Source organism: Heliangelus exortis, chromosome 2 (assembly GCF_036169615.1).
Source record: "Heliangelus exortis chromosome 2, bHelExo1.hap1, whole genome shotgun sequence".
In the NCBI taxonomy this organism is placed as follows: Eukaryota; Metazoa; Chordata; class Aves; order Apodiformes; family Trochilidae; genus Heliangelus; species Heliangelus exortis.
The window spans coordinates 116,538,287-116,550,940 of NC_092423.1; positions in this window are offsets into that span (position 1 = coordinate 116,538,287).

The window sequence follows — 12,654 nt, forward strand, 5'->3', positions numbered from 1 at the left end:
CTCTCAGTACCTGGAGGAAAAAGTTTTTCCATTCCTGTGATGCAGCAAAAGTAAGGAATTGACTGGACGGTTGCACTCAGAGAATTGCAGTCAATGGCTGGATGTCCAAGTGGAGATTACTGGCAAGTGACATTCCTCATGGGTAGGTATTGGGAATGGTGCTGTTTAACTTCTCCTCATGGCTTGGTATTGGGAATGGTGCTGTTTAACCTCTTTGTCGGCTGCACAGACAAAAAAACTGAGTGCACTCTCAGCTAAGTTTCTAACAACCCCAAGACTGAGAGCAGCCCTGAGGAAAAAGGACTTAGAGGTATTGGTTGATGAGAAGGTTAACATGAGCTGGCAATGTGAACTTGCAGCCCAGAAAGCCAACCAAATCCTGGGCTGCATCAAAAGAAGCCTGGGCAGCAGACACTGGACTAGGGTGCCCAGGAAAGCTGTGGATACTGCCTGCCTGGAGTGTGGAAAACCAGGTTAGCTGCAGCTTTGAGCAGTCAGGTCTAGTGGGAGGTGTCCCTGCCTGTGGCAGGGTGGTTGGACTAAATGGTCTTTAATGTCCCTTCTAACCCAAACCATTCTATGAATCTGTGTGCTCACTGGATAATCTTCATGTTTCCTTTCAAGCTCAATTTTCTGTGATTCTTAAATTGTATTGGATGCTTTTATTCTGTTGTAGAGCAATTTTTAACACAGGTTTTCAGCTGTCCTTTATTCAGCTTATTTTATAAAATAACTCTGTAGTTTCATGAAAAATTTTCTTCCAGATGACTCTGGAATTTCCACCTTGGTGGGGGACAGCACAGAGATGGTTTCTGTGACCAGCAAAAGGAAAGCACCTCCCAGGACCCTAAAGAATGAGAAGCAACAGAGGAGGAACATGACCCCTCAGACCATGAGAGCCACTGCCCATGCTCATGCAGGGGATGCTGCAGCAGGCAGCTGGGGGCACACAGAGAAGCACCATGGGGCCCCTGTTGTGTCTGCCTGCTGAGGCATGGTGCTGCCCTAAACCCATGCAAATTACCTCATCTTACTTATAAAATTGGCTGTTACCCATAAGTGCCTTATGTTGAAAAGGAGCTAAAGGTCAGGCTGCCTTTCAGAGGCTACATCATGAAGGAAAACTGAAGGATACTAAATCACAAATACAGCCTAAGGTATAAAATACACCTGCTTGAAATAATGAATTTATCTACTGTCCAGTTTCTGAAATATTTCAATTCATTGGTCTTATTTCTGGAATTCTATTGAAGAATTCCTTTACTTTCCAAGAAGCAGAAATATTGCAGGATTCTGAGGTAGGGAAATTGTTACAATAGAAAATAAGAACTGCATTTAATTCCATGCACAAACATGAGAAAATGGTCTGCTCACAGACAAGCAAGTGCCTTTGGTGGTTGTCCTGGTAATGTCTTCAATAGCATTATCTTGCCTATAAGGTAAGACCACAAGAAAATTTTACCATGGAAGTGTTACCTTAAACACATTTTGGAACAGTTACTTTCTTGCAAATAATTAACAAAGTCCCCACTACATTAATTAGATATTCCAATTCACCTAATGGCTTTATTGGCACCTCCTACACATCCCTTGATACACCTGTGAATAAGATGCAGGATCCATACAGTTATTTTAAGAACATCTTCATATAGATGAAAACCAAAACCTCACTAATGATGCAGAAATGTACAATAAGAAATTATTCAGTCTGAAGGTGCGGTTTGCACTCCTTTTGCATATAAATGTGAAAAGATCCATGCAGCAGAATTCGGATTCTATGCATCACTTTACACACACACGGGACATAATGTAAGTACATGTCCATATGACATACTGTTCTTTATATCAATAACAAGAAATGTATCTGTAACAAGTTTATTATTTGGCAAAACAGATTCTGTTGATTTGCTCTGCTAACGACTGAATTCAGAAGGAGCAACAAGTGCATTTTAGAGGCAAATATTTCCTCCTCGTATGTTTGAAGGGGAGTGGTGGGCCTTTTTCTAACTTGTGGTTAGAAAAAGAGCTGTAGAGCTACAGGCAGACACAGTAACAGAATCATAGAATAGTTTTGGTTGGAAAAGACTTGTAAGATCATCAACTCCAACAGTTAGCCTAGCACTCTAGCAAGTCCACCACTGAACCTGGTTCCTAATTTCACATCTACACATCTTTTAAATACCTCCAGGTATGGTGACTCAACCTCTCCTAGGCAGCCTGTTCCAGTGCCTGACAACCCCTTCAGTAAAGAAATGTTTCCTAATACCTAATCTAAACCTCCCCTGGCACATCTTGAGGTCATTTCCTCTTGCTCTATCACTTGTTTCTTGGGAGAAGAGACCAAACACCCTCCTCACTACAACCTCCTTTCAGGTAGTTGTAGAGAGCAATAACATCTCCCCTCAGCCTCTTTTTCTCCAGACTAAATAACCCCAGTTACCTCAGACATTCCTCATAAGTCTTGTTCTCCAGACCTTTCACCAGCTTCTTTACTTTTCTCTGAACTCACTTCAGCACCTCAATGTCTTTCCAGTAGTGAGGTGCCCAAAACTGAGCACAGTATTTGTACCAGTCCCGAGTACAGAGAGACAATCACTTGCCTGGTCCTGCTGGCCATACTATTTCTGATACAAGCCAGGATTCTGTTGGCCATCTTGGCCACCTGGGCACACTGTTGACTCATATTCACCCACTGTTGATCAGCACCCCCAGGTCCTTTTCTGCAAAGCATCTTTCCAGACACTCTTCCCCAAGCCTGTGGTATTGCCTGAGGTTGTGCCCAAAGTGCAGGACTCAGCACTTGACCTTGTTCAACCTTATAAAATTGTCCTTGGCTCATCAATCCAGGCTCCTCTCCAAAGCCTTCCTGTCCTCAGGAAGAGCAATACTCTTTCCCAGCATGGTGTCATCTGCAAACTTACTGAGGGTGCACTTGATCACTTAATCCAGATCATTGATAAAGATACTGAAGATATTAAACAGAACTGACAGCTCTCCCCCAACACTGAGCCCTGGGGAACACCAGTTGTGACCAGTGCCCAGCTGGATTTAACTCCATCCACCACAACTTTTGGGCCTGACTATCCTGCCATTCTTTTACCCAGCGAAGAGTGCACCCATCCAAGATATGAGCAGCCAGTTTCTCCAGGAAAATGCTGCAGAAAAATGTGTCTGCTTAACAGAGGCAGCCCCTCAAGCTCATTCCCTACCCCAGGCACTGGCCACGGGGCAGCTCAGTGCTGCCATAGCCAAGGGCAGCTCCATACCCAGGGCAGCCCCGTACCCACGGGAGGACATTGACAGAACCAAACCCAGCCATCCTGGGACATCTCTGACCCCAATTGCTCTCACAGTGTCTGGTTCTGACCACCAGCCATGGGCTGATATCCCACTTCCCAATGCCTGGGGCTGCCCTGATGCCCTCCAGCTGCCCAGCTCCTGGGGTTATTGTGCGGGGTCCCTGGTTGATTCCCTGCCCCTGACTTTGACCCACAGTGGGGAATGCAATGGCATTTAATGTTCAGTTTTGTTACATCCTGCCCCAGGGATAGAGAAGGAAGGCAACACTGATTCATGGATCCCATAGGTTGGATTAAGGCAAAACGATATGCAAGGTCCTTATTTCAACATTAGCTTAAATGATATTATGATATTATTAGCTTTATATAATGATATTATTAGCTTTAATGATTAGCTTTAACTGATATTACACGTACTCAGGCTGCACAATCATAAAGGCTGATACTTTGATTATAAAAGTCACAATATATATATGTTCAAGCTGTGCGACCTAGGAAAAATGATGGTAGGCCTTACTTTACCTAATGATTTTAGGATTAAAAAAAAAAACAAAAAAAAAAAAAACGAGAGACAAAGAGGGAGGGAAAGAGAGAACAGAAGAAAGAGGTCACCAGTTCTGGATTCAGCATTGGGCCAGCCAGCTGGGATGTTTGATGTGGAGAGAGACAACTACACCCAGCTTTATTGCATGCCCTTATCTATTGGACTCAGAGCTTCTGGAACCTTGTCTTAAACCACATCACATTCTATTGGCTCTTTTGTCTTATGTAAATTAGCATGAATGCTTCTTGGGGGGGACGACAAGTTTTTTGGTTCTGCATTGGGTCAGTGGTCACAATCTCCCCCGTACCTTTTCCCCAGTTAACTGCAGGTTTTGCTGACTTCATGCCTTCTGGCATGATGTTTCCTTTGTTATCTCTCAAAGTTCCTATTCAGGAGATTAGTAGTTAATAAGGTCATAGTATTGGCTTTTGGTATTCCTCAACAGTTTTCCCTTTCTTTCAATTCCCCCCTTTCTGAGAGGTTTTATTTTAGGAAAAGGTTTCTGTGAGTGTTTGAGACATTCATCAATAGAGCCCAGGGAGACTCTTTCCCCTTTCCTCTCACCAACTCTTATCTCCTCATACAACTTTCCCAGTAAACAGTTCTCTGTCTTGGAGGACCGGGGTGCCGTGATCAACACCTGGGTGGACCTGTCCTTTCACTTGGTCTCTTACAAGTTTGCACAGATAAACACACAGGTTCAAGGCAAGGCGGTACCATATGCCCTTTGTCAGAGATTAACCTCAACTGTTTTTAAGGGCAGAATCCGGTTGCCTGAGCGTGAGCATCTGATGCCATATGAGGTCCCTTAGGCCTCCTGAGCCTCCAGCACTGCTCCAGCAAGACAGAGATTTCCCACCAGTGTAGCCTCCAGCCTTGCCATGCCATGGAGCATCCCTGAATGCCTATGCCACAGAAACTGAGCTGAGCCCTGGTAAAAGTGCACTTGCTCTTTGGCTTAAGATATTTAAATTTAGCTATGGCTGATGTTGTCACAGAAGACAAATGTCTAAGCTCCCACCACTCTAATCAGTATACTCAGGGGACATACAAAGCTGCTCAGATAAAACTTGTTTACTTTTGGTGGGCTAAATCAATACCTTGAGTTTCAGGGAGTAGCAAGAGTGGGTCTGCTTTAGGTCTTTTGAGGGTGGCAGTGAGGCAAGCAGGGCAGTGGCCTCACTGGGTGCTTTTCTGGAACCTTCAGGCAATAAGAGCTGAGCAGACATGGCAACTGGAGCCAAAGTTAGCCAAGAGTTCTGTGATCCCCCAGCAAGTCTGTAGCAGCAAGGCAGACCTGAGGTCAGCCCAGAAAGAAAAGTCAGGGAGCCCAGGTCAGGCTCAGGGAGCTGCAAGTTCAGGCACTCCTGCACTGCAGCTCTGACAGAGACCAAGGGAAAGAGCTCCCAAGGGAAAGGAGAGCTGGACATTGCTGAGGATCCTCAGGGCCAGACTGTTGCACCCCATCTAAGTGGTCTTGAGCCCAAGCTACCAAACCCCCAGGATTCAGAAGGATTTGCACAGATCCCTGGCAGCAAGCTTCATTGCCTGCAGTGAATAGGAGTTTGATTTCTCTGTCCAAGGATGGGCATCTTGTGCCTTTGGGATGTCCTAGTGCACCCCTCCCAGCCTCCAGCTGCTGCTTCATAAGGGCTGATGTCTCCTGTTGGTCCTATGGCATATCTGCCAGGCCTGAGTAAGTGCATTAGATTCTCTGATGGGTTTCAAGGGGCTATAACAAGAACTTAGACACCAGTCCATACCAGCAAGGCTCCTGTAGACACCTAGCTGTAATCTGCAACTAACTCCCACCCTGTGTGTCCTACCTCAGCTGACTGTCTGCACTCCCTCTGCTAGCAGCAGTGACAGCTCCAGAGGAAATTCAGCTCATTTTAGGCAGGTTGGACTAATCTCTTGCCTTCCTCTCTTTGTAAAGAGGAACTTAGACAAGTGATTAGATGAGATAGATATCTAATAACCAGCTAAAGCTAAATGCAATGTGACCCACCAGTTGTTTTTAGAGATGTGGCTGTGCAAGAGATACTGAATGAAGACTACAGCCCATGATTCTAATGCAAGATCCTGGTGCAAGGACTCACTAACACTGAGGACAGATACACCACATGTGCACCTATACTGTAAAATTCTGCACCTGGGTCTCCTCAGGAGTACTCCAGCCCTGGCAACATGAACTCCTAGATCCTTTGTTCCTGTTTGCATCCTCTCAGGGTCTACAAACTGAGACGTCTCTATTTTGTCTGCAGCACTTGAATCACTGAAGAAGCAAAGCTCTGTGTGCCCTAATACATAAAGATTCTCACAAAAACAGCAAAGAGGAGCAATTTCCTCATGTTAATCCAGTAATTTAGTTGAAGGAACACTCAGGCAGCAGGTGGGAGACCTGTGCTCAGTCTTGCTCTCAGCCTTACGTATCACTTCAGAGCCCTTTCTAAAGGCAGAGAGAAGAAACAGTTGGCAGAATTCATGAGAGCATCCAATCTGATTTGTAGAGCACTCATCTGAGAGAGGAGAAATCAGCACTTCAGTTTCTGCAGCAGCTATTATTTATTTCATCAAATGGCTGCCTGATACAAGCCACAAACATTAACTGGCACAGAGAGTTGTAATATCAAAGTTCTTTGTTCTTGTTCTTATACCCCTAGTAACTATGGATATGAAAAATGAGTAAAAATTACATAATTCATTTGCCTCTTTATACATCAACTCATCAAAAGCCTATTGAAATATTGCTTCCTGCTCACTGCATCACACAGCCCCACTAATCAGACCTGGAAGTTCGTTAAGGTGATTTATACAGCAACACAACATTTTTGCATGGAGTGATGTAAAGGTGGAGGGTGTAATAAGGACAGAGCCTGGCTCTTGGTGCCCAGTGACAAGATTAGAGGCAAAGGGTACAAACTGAAACACTGGCCTTTCCCTCTGAAAGTCAAGAACTTTTTCAGTGTGAGGGTGGCAGAGCACTGGCACAGGCTGCCCAGATTTGTGGAGTCTCCATTCTTGGAGATATTCAAACGCTGTCTGGACAGTCCCAGGTAATGGGGTTAAGGTGTCCCTTCTTGAGCACAGGGTTGGACCAAATAACCTGCAGAGCTCCCATCCCACCTCAGCCACTCTGGGACCTTATGTTATTTCATTCACTGGGTCTGGAGGAGCTCCAGTCGAGTGGTGCCAGTTGGGATCACCCCAAGTGCTTCAAGGCTGCTTCACAGACTGTGACCAGCAGAACTCAAGCACCAAAGTTTGGAGACTGCTGAAAACCCCTGCAGAAGAGAGAACCTTGTAATAAGAAAATAGATTACTCAGGCACATGACACATTCTGTTTTGCCCCAGGGAAAACTACTGGGAAAGGTCACTGATTCAATTTATTTTTGACCCACTTTAAACTTTGTATAAAGGACACGATTCAGTGAGCTCATTTACACTGGGCTGAACAGCACAGTTAATATGCCTTGGGTGCTAATCATTTCAATTAACAAAACCCAATAATTTTGACTGAAAAATGTAAGCAGATACGTATTCTTCCTCGCAGCCAAATGCACAGGATCTGCACCAATTTCTGTCAACCCATGAAGTGCAATGAGGATTGCCTCCTCTCTTTAAGGCCAAATCCAGTATTTGGCTGCAACCTGCCCTCTCACAAAGCCTCACCTGTCACCCAGCGGGAAACCCACAATCCTGGTAGTTGTTTCAGGACACAGTTTGTCCTTCCAACAAAGGGCATGCTGTTTTTCTTTGTTAGCCCATCCTTCTTTTTCTGAACAACAATAACAAAAGCCTTATGTAATTAAAACTGCAGCTCTGCTTTAAAATGTTTATAAAGGCAGACTGAAGGAATGTGTTACATAGCAGTGTGTATATAGAATTGTACATAGATTTTCCTTTAGACAGTGAGAAATGGGGAGAAACAAATTGTTTTGCTATAAAAACTGACTGGTCATCCAAAATAAATTAAAACAATCATTCAGAGGGCAAAAAGTGATTTTTTTTTTTTTCTGGAAAATTAGAAATATAATCAATGGCATAGTGTTACAAACAGTTAATAGCATTTAAAAGACTGGCAGCCTTATTTTTCTGTAGCTCCCTCTAGCTTGGTAGCTGGACCAATATATTTCTAAGTTTAGACCAATAAAGATGCAGACTAAATATAGGACATAAAACAACACTTTATGAAAACAAAAATCCAAAATTTTCAGCAGTGGGTGTCTTTGGTAGGAGTTTCACTCTTAGGTGACTGGATGCAGATCTTACTCATTTCAGTGGGAGTTGTGGGAATAGGCATTTCTGAATTCGGACACTTTCGTGCAGCTGTGTCATTCTATCTATACATGATGGAGTTTTGAACCTGCTCTTCAGTTTCCCAAACCATTTATTTTCAGCTCCATTTTTCATCTGCTTCTCTATCTGAAGCTTTTTCTTCCCCTGCTCATATTTAACAAAGAAAGTAATCACTCTGTTAAGTCCCACACATCTCCAATCTGGGGACTGGTTCCCTGTGCTATACCATCAAACTTCCTAACTTTGATGAGGCCAGGAGGAATGAGATCCCTCCCTAGTAATAGTAGGAAATATGACAAGATGTTGTTCAGTCAAGTATTGACTTTTTTGGTTTCATGTCATCTTTAAGTGACATATGGAATCTAAATTCACAAGTTGTAATGACAAAACAGGAGGGAAGAAGCACTACAGACAGAGAGTACTTCAAAAAGCTGGGGAAGTTATCACACTGCTCTGCCATCACAAGCTACCCAGGAGATGAAAGGCCAGTCTAGCTATTGCCAGGTATGCTCTAAACAGCTTTAAAGATATTCCCCTTCTCCAGCTGCAGGAGTTACAGACATCCTGCAGAATTTAAATGTCATTATTGGACAGAGCCTGGTTAGCAAGAACTAGTAAGGATAAGACACTTCTCTTCAGTATATGCATAAAGAAAAAAATAACTTGGATCATTTTACTGTCATGGTCAAAGTCTACATGAAGTGCAGAAAGTAACAGTAATCCCAGAATAAACATCATGGAACAATATTGTTTCCCTCTCAAATAAAGAAAGTTTATTTCAAAGTTGAAGCAGTTGCCCTTTTCCAGCTAAACTGCAACATTTTTTCAATGAAACTTGACCCTCTGGAAGAAGAGTAAGAGCCACCTTTCTTTAAGAAAACAACATATGACTCCTCTTTCCTTCTATCTATGACTAATCCCAATTAGAATTTGTTCTTTTTATAAATATTCAGGTATCATTTGACGCGTTGTTGAAGGAAGATAAATCTGAAACCATTTCTGGATGAGGAAGAATCACAAAGATCATTCACAGGAGGCAAATGCACTCATCTGTGAGAAATGGGAAGTGAAAGCTCTACGAGGATGGAGCACTCTCAAACTATCTGAAGCACTTGATGGATCCTTTCCCACCCTCTGTGATTAATAGAATGCATAAGCTATTCAGTCTCCAAGCATTTTGCTTGAGGAAGCTTTGATTTGAAAAATGAGACAAGTGCTTCCAATGCTGTCATTGATAGGAAATTAGGTGATAAAAGAGAGCACATTTAAGGAGCTCTTAAATATTCATAATTAGAGCTGTCAAACTGCTATACTATCCCCTCTCTCTTCTTGCATTTACCCAAACGTTCTGTCAGGAGTAGTGAAAACAGCAAAGCCAGGGGGATGTGATAGTACTAAAGTGCTTTAGAAGTAATCACAGGAGGACAAACAAGGTGGGCTTTTTTTAGTCCAAATCACAATAAAAATTTAATTATCAAGTTAGATGTATCTAATAGTTAACTTTCTATCTTGTAAGTTTTGAGCTGCTTTGGTTTTTGATTTTTTTAATGAATGGTACGGTACCATCAGAGGTTTCTCCTTCTTCTGCTTTCCTTCTGTTTGGTGCAGTAAGAGACCACTTGACTTACAAGCTTTTGATTGTTTTCCTAGAAATACACTCCAGGATGATTTTTCTCGTTAGTGAAAAAAAAAAAAAAACAAAAACAAACACAGAGAAAATTATCTAATGCAAAATTTTAATAACAAGCAAAAAAAATTTTTAATCATTTTAATACTATGAAAATTACATTTATTTATACAGATTTTTGTTTCTAAAGCCCCATACTGACAGGAGAGGCCATCAAACCAGGTTATCCAAAATATGAAAGTAGGTATATTCAGAAATGAGGTATTCAAATTGTTATGACATTCATTAACTTTATTTCTAGGATTCTGTTAATTTAGAACTCCAACGCAACTCTAACTTTTTTTGTCACTTTTATACACAGTGTAGCAAGAAACTGAAGAATTTCACCAGCAACTGTGAGACGTGTTCAAACAGGAAAACAGTGCTGACTGGACCAAAAAAAAAACCCAGTGTCCTGACTGGACAAAGTCTCTGCCACAAATATTTCCAGATGAGCAATATCTGCTCAGAACGCAACTTCTCACCATTTGGTTCATCGGTCCAAAAAAATCTTCTGTGATTAGAGCTGCTCCTGTAGAGGACAATCTTTTCTTCATTTATGGTATTCCATCAAGCTTATAAAGGTGTGAGTTCCTCCTCATTCCACGCTGGGAGGTCAGGCAAACAAACTGCAGCTGGGGCTTTAACCTGATTTAAAGAGCATGGTGGTGGCTTCCAGCTGCCTCCATCATCCATTACGTTGGTCCTTATAGAGCAGCAAGGGCAGATTACAATTTGTTACCTAGCACATACTGCTGGGACCATTTCTAAACTGGAACAGAGTTAGATGGTTGACTTGAAATTGAAACAGGAAAGGATTTCAACAGATCAATTCCTGTGGGAAAAGGAGAGCAGGCCAAGTTGTTTGTGTGAATTTATCTAATGTAGAATTAGAACTAGTGATCATAACTGGTAAAAGACCAGGCAAAGCAGTCCAAACTCGTAATTTTCCACTGTTTCAGTTAGGAGCAAAACAGCTTTCCACTGTTACAGCGAAAAGCAAAACAAGGCCTAACGAAGCTAGCTTCCTGCCTGAGAAATAATTGGGAGTGTAAATCTCGTTTTAGATCAAGGCACCGCCAAGGCCAGGGAGGTGCCAGCTTGGCCCCAAAAGCATGTGAACATCTGCACAAGGAGAACATAAAGATGCCACAACCAGCAGATAAGAGAAAAGTTATGGCTGGGGCCCGATATTCATAGAACAACATGAAGCCACCTGGAATCAAGGGAGATAGAAGTTTAACCCTAAGAGGGACACATCCCCGAGAGAACAACTCCGCCCAGACTCCACCTGGTTCCGCCCAGACTCCACCTGGTTCCGCCCAGACTCCGCCTGTTATGAATATTATAATTACCTGTCGTAATCTTATGAATATGCATGAAAGGCTGTATAAATACCCTAACCCTACCCCCCCCGAGTGAAGCTCTCTGTCCAGCGTGAGCTGGGAGTTCCCCAGATCCGTGAATTGTTTAAACCTTTGCTGTTTAAAGACTCAAAACTTTGTCTCTAAACAGTTTATTCGGCCTTTTTGGGCTTCAAAATCCACCTGGGAGGTAGGGAGGAAGAATGAGGCAGTAATCAGTACACAGCAACGTTATCCTATGGGTTTGGTAGAGGAAATGAAGACAAACTGCTTTGGCAATTGGCACTTCAGGGGGAGGTATGCACGAAGAATGGAACTATTTCCATTCTACTCCACTCCATTCCACTTTGGATGGATCTGTATCCCTACACTAATGAAAAAAGACCAGCTTGTAAAAATTAAAGGGATTGGCACCTCAGTTTCAAGTCTCTCCTGAGAGGTATCACAATTAGGGCTAGGGAAAATCAATGATTCACAAAATGTATCGATCATATAAAAACTGATTTTATAATAGTAAGGAATGAAAAAATCCCCAAATCCCAAGTGTATGCTATTCTTCTGTCAAGGACATATTGTTTGGATACTCAATCCCAAAAGCCTTTTTTTTAGATTCAGAGGGAGGCAGAAAGCAGTGTTTTCTCCTCGAACTGGAATGACTGGCACCACCTTGCAGCCTCCTTTACAATTGTAGAACAAAACCAAATATTGCACTTGAAAAACTCCAAAGGGCTCTAAGTACAACTGGACTTTACAGCTTGTTAGGCTGGATCAATATGATGGTCTTTCTGGAACAAGCAAACACTATTCCTCATTCCCTTGTGCAAAGTGGTGGGTGGATACTGAAACATTTCTGCTGTCACTTTTTGATTTTATGTTATGTGGCTTCATGTTGATTCTTAATTTGCTGCTTTTTATAGATGAAGTGTAAGGAATACAGTTGAACAAATGTTATCACCCCACCAAAAAAAAAAAAAAAAAAAAAAAAAAAAAGACAACACCAACCTGCTGTGAATATTGATTTGCATTTTTGAACAAAGTCACTGGGATTGCACTCCTAGTTCGTCTCTGACAAGTAATCCAGTGAATTCTCTAATGAGAAGCAGCCACAGCTGTGAGCAGGGAGTGCTGTGCTTTGAGTGAGATTCAGGTCTAGCAGGGAAAAGTGCAGGGGCTTTGTCCAACCACCTTAATACAGGTCACCCCTTCCCACATTTCAGGACCTGGGTAAGGCTATGAAGACAATGACACAACCTGGCTTCCCCCTTCACACAGGTCAGGACAGGACTTGTCCTCACCCTTCAGCAGCATCAGAGCACTCAGGGGTACCACTCTGAATTTCTGCCTCAAAGGTGTCAAAAGGAAGAAGCAAAAGATATTGCAGACGGTTTTTTTTGGTTGGTTGGTTGGTTTGGTTTGGTTTGGTTTTGGGTGGCTTTTTTGTGTGGGGGGCGTTCTTTGCATTCCCATCATGGTTTGATGTA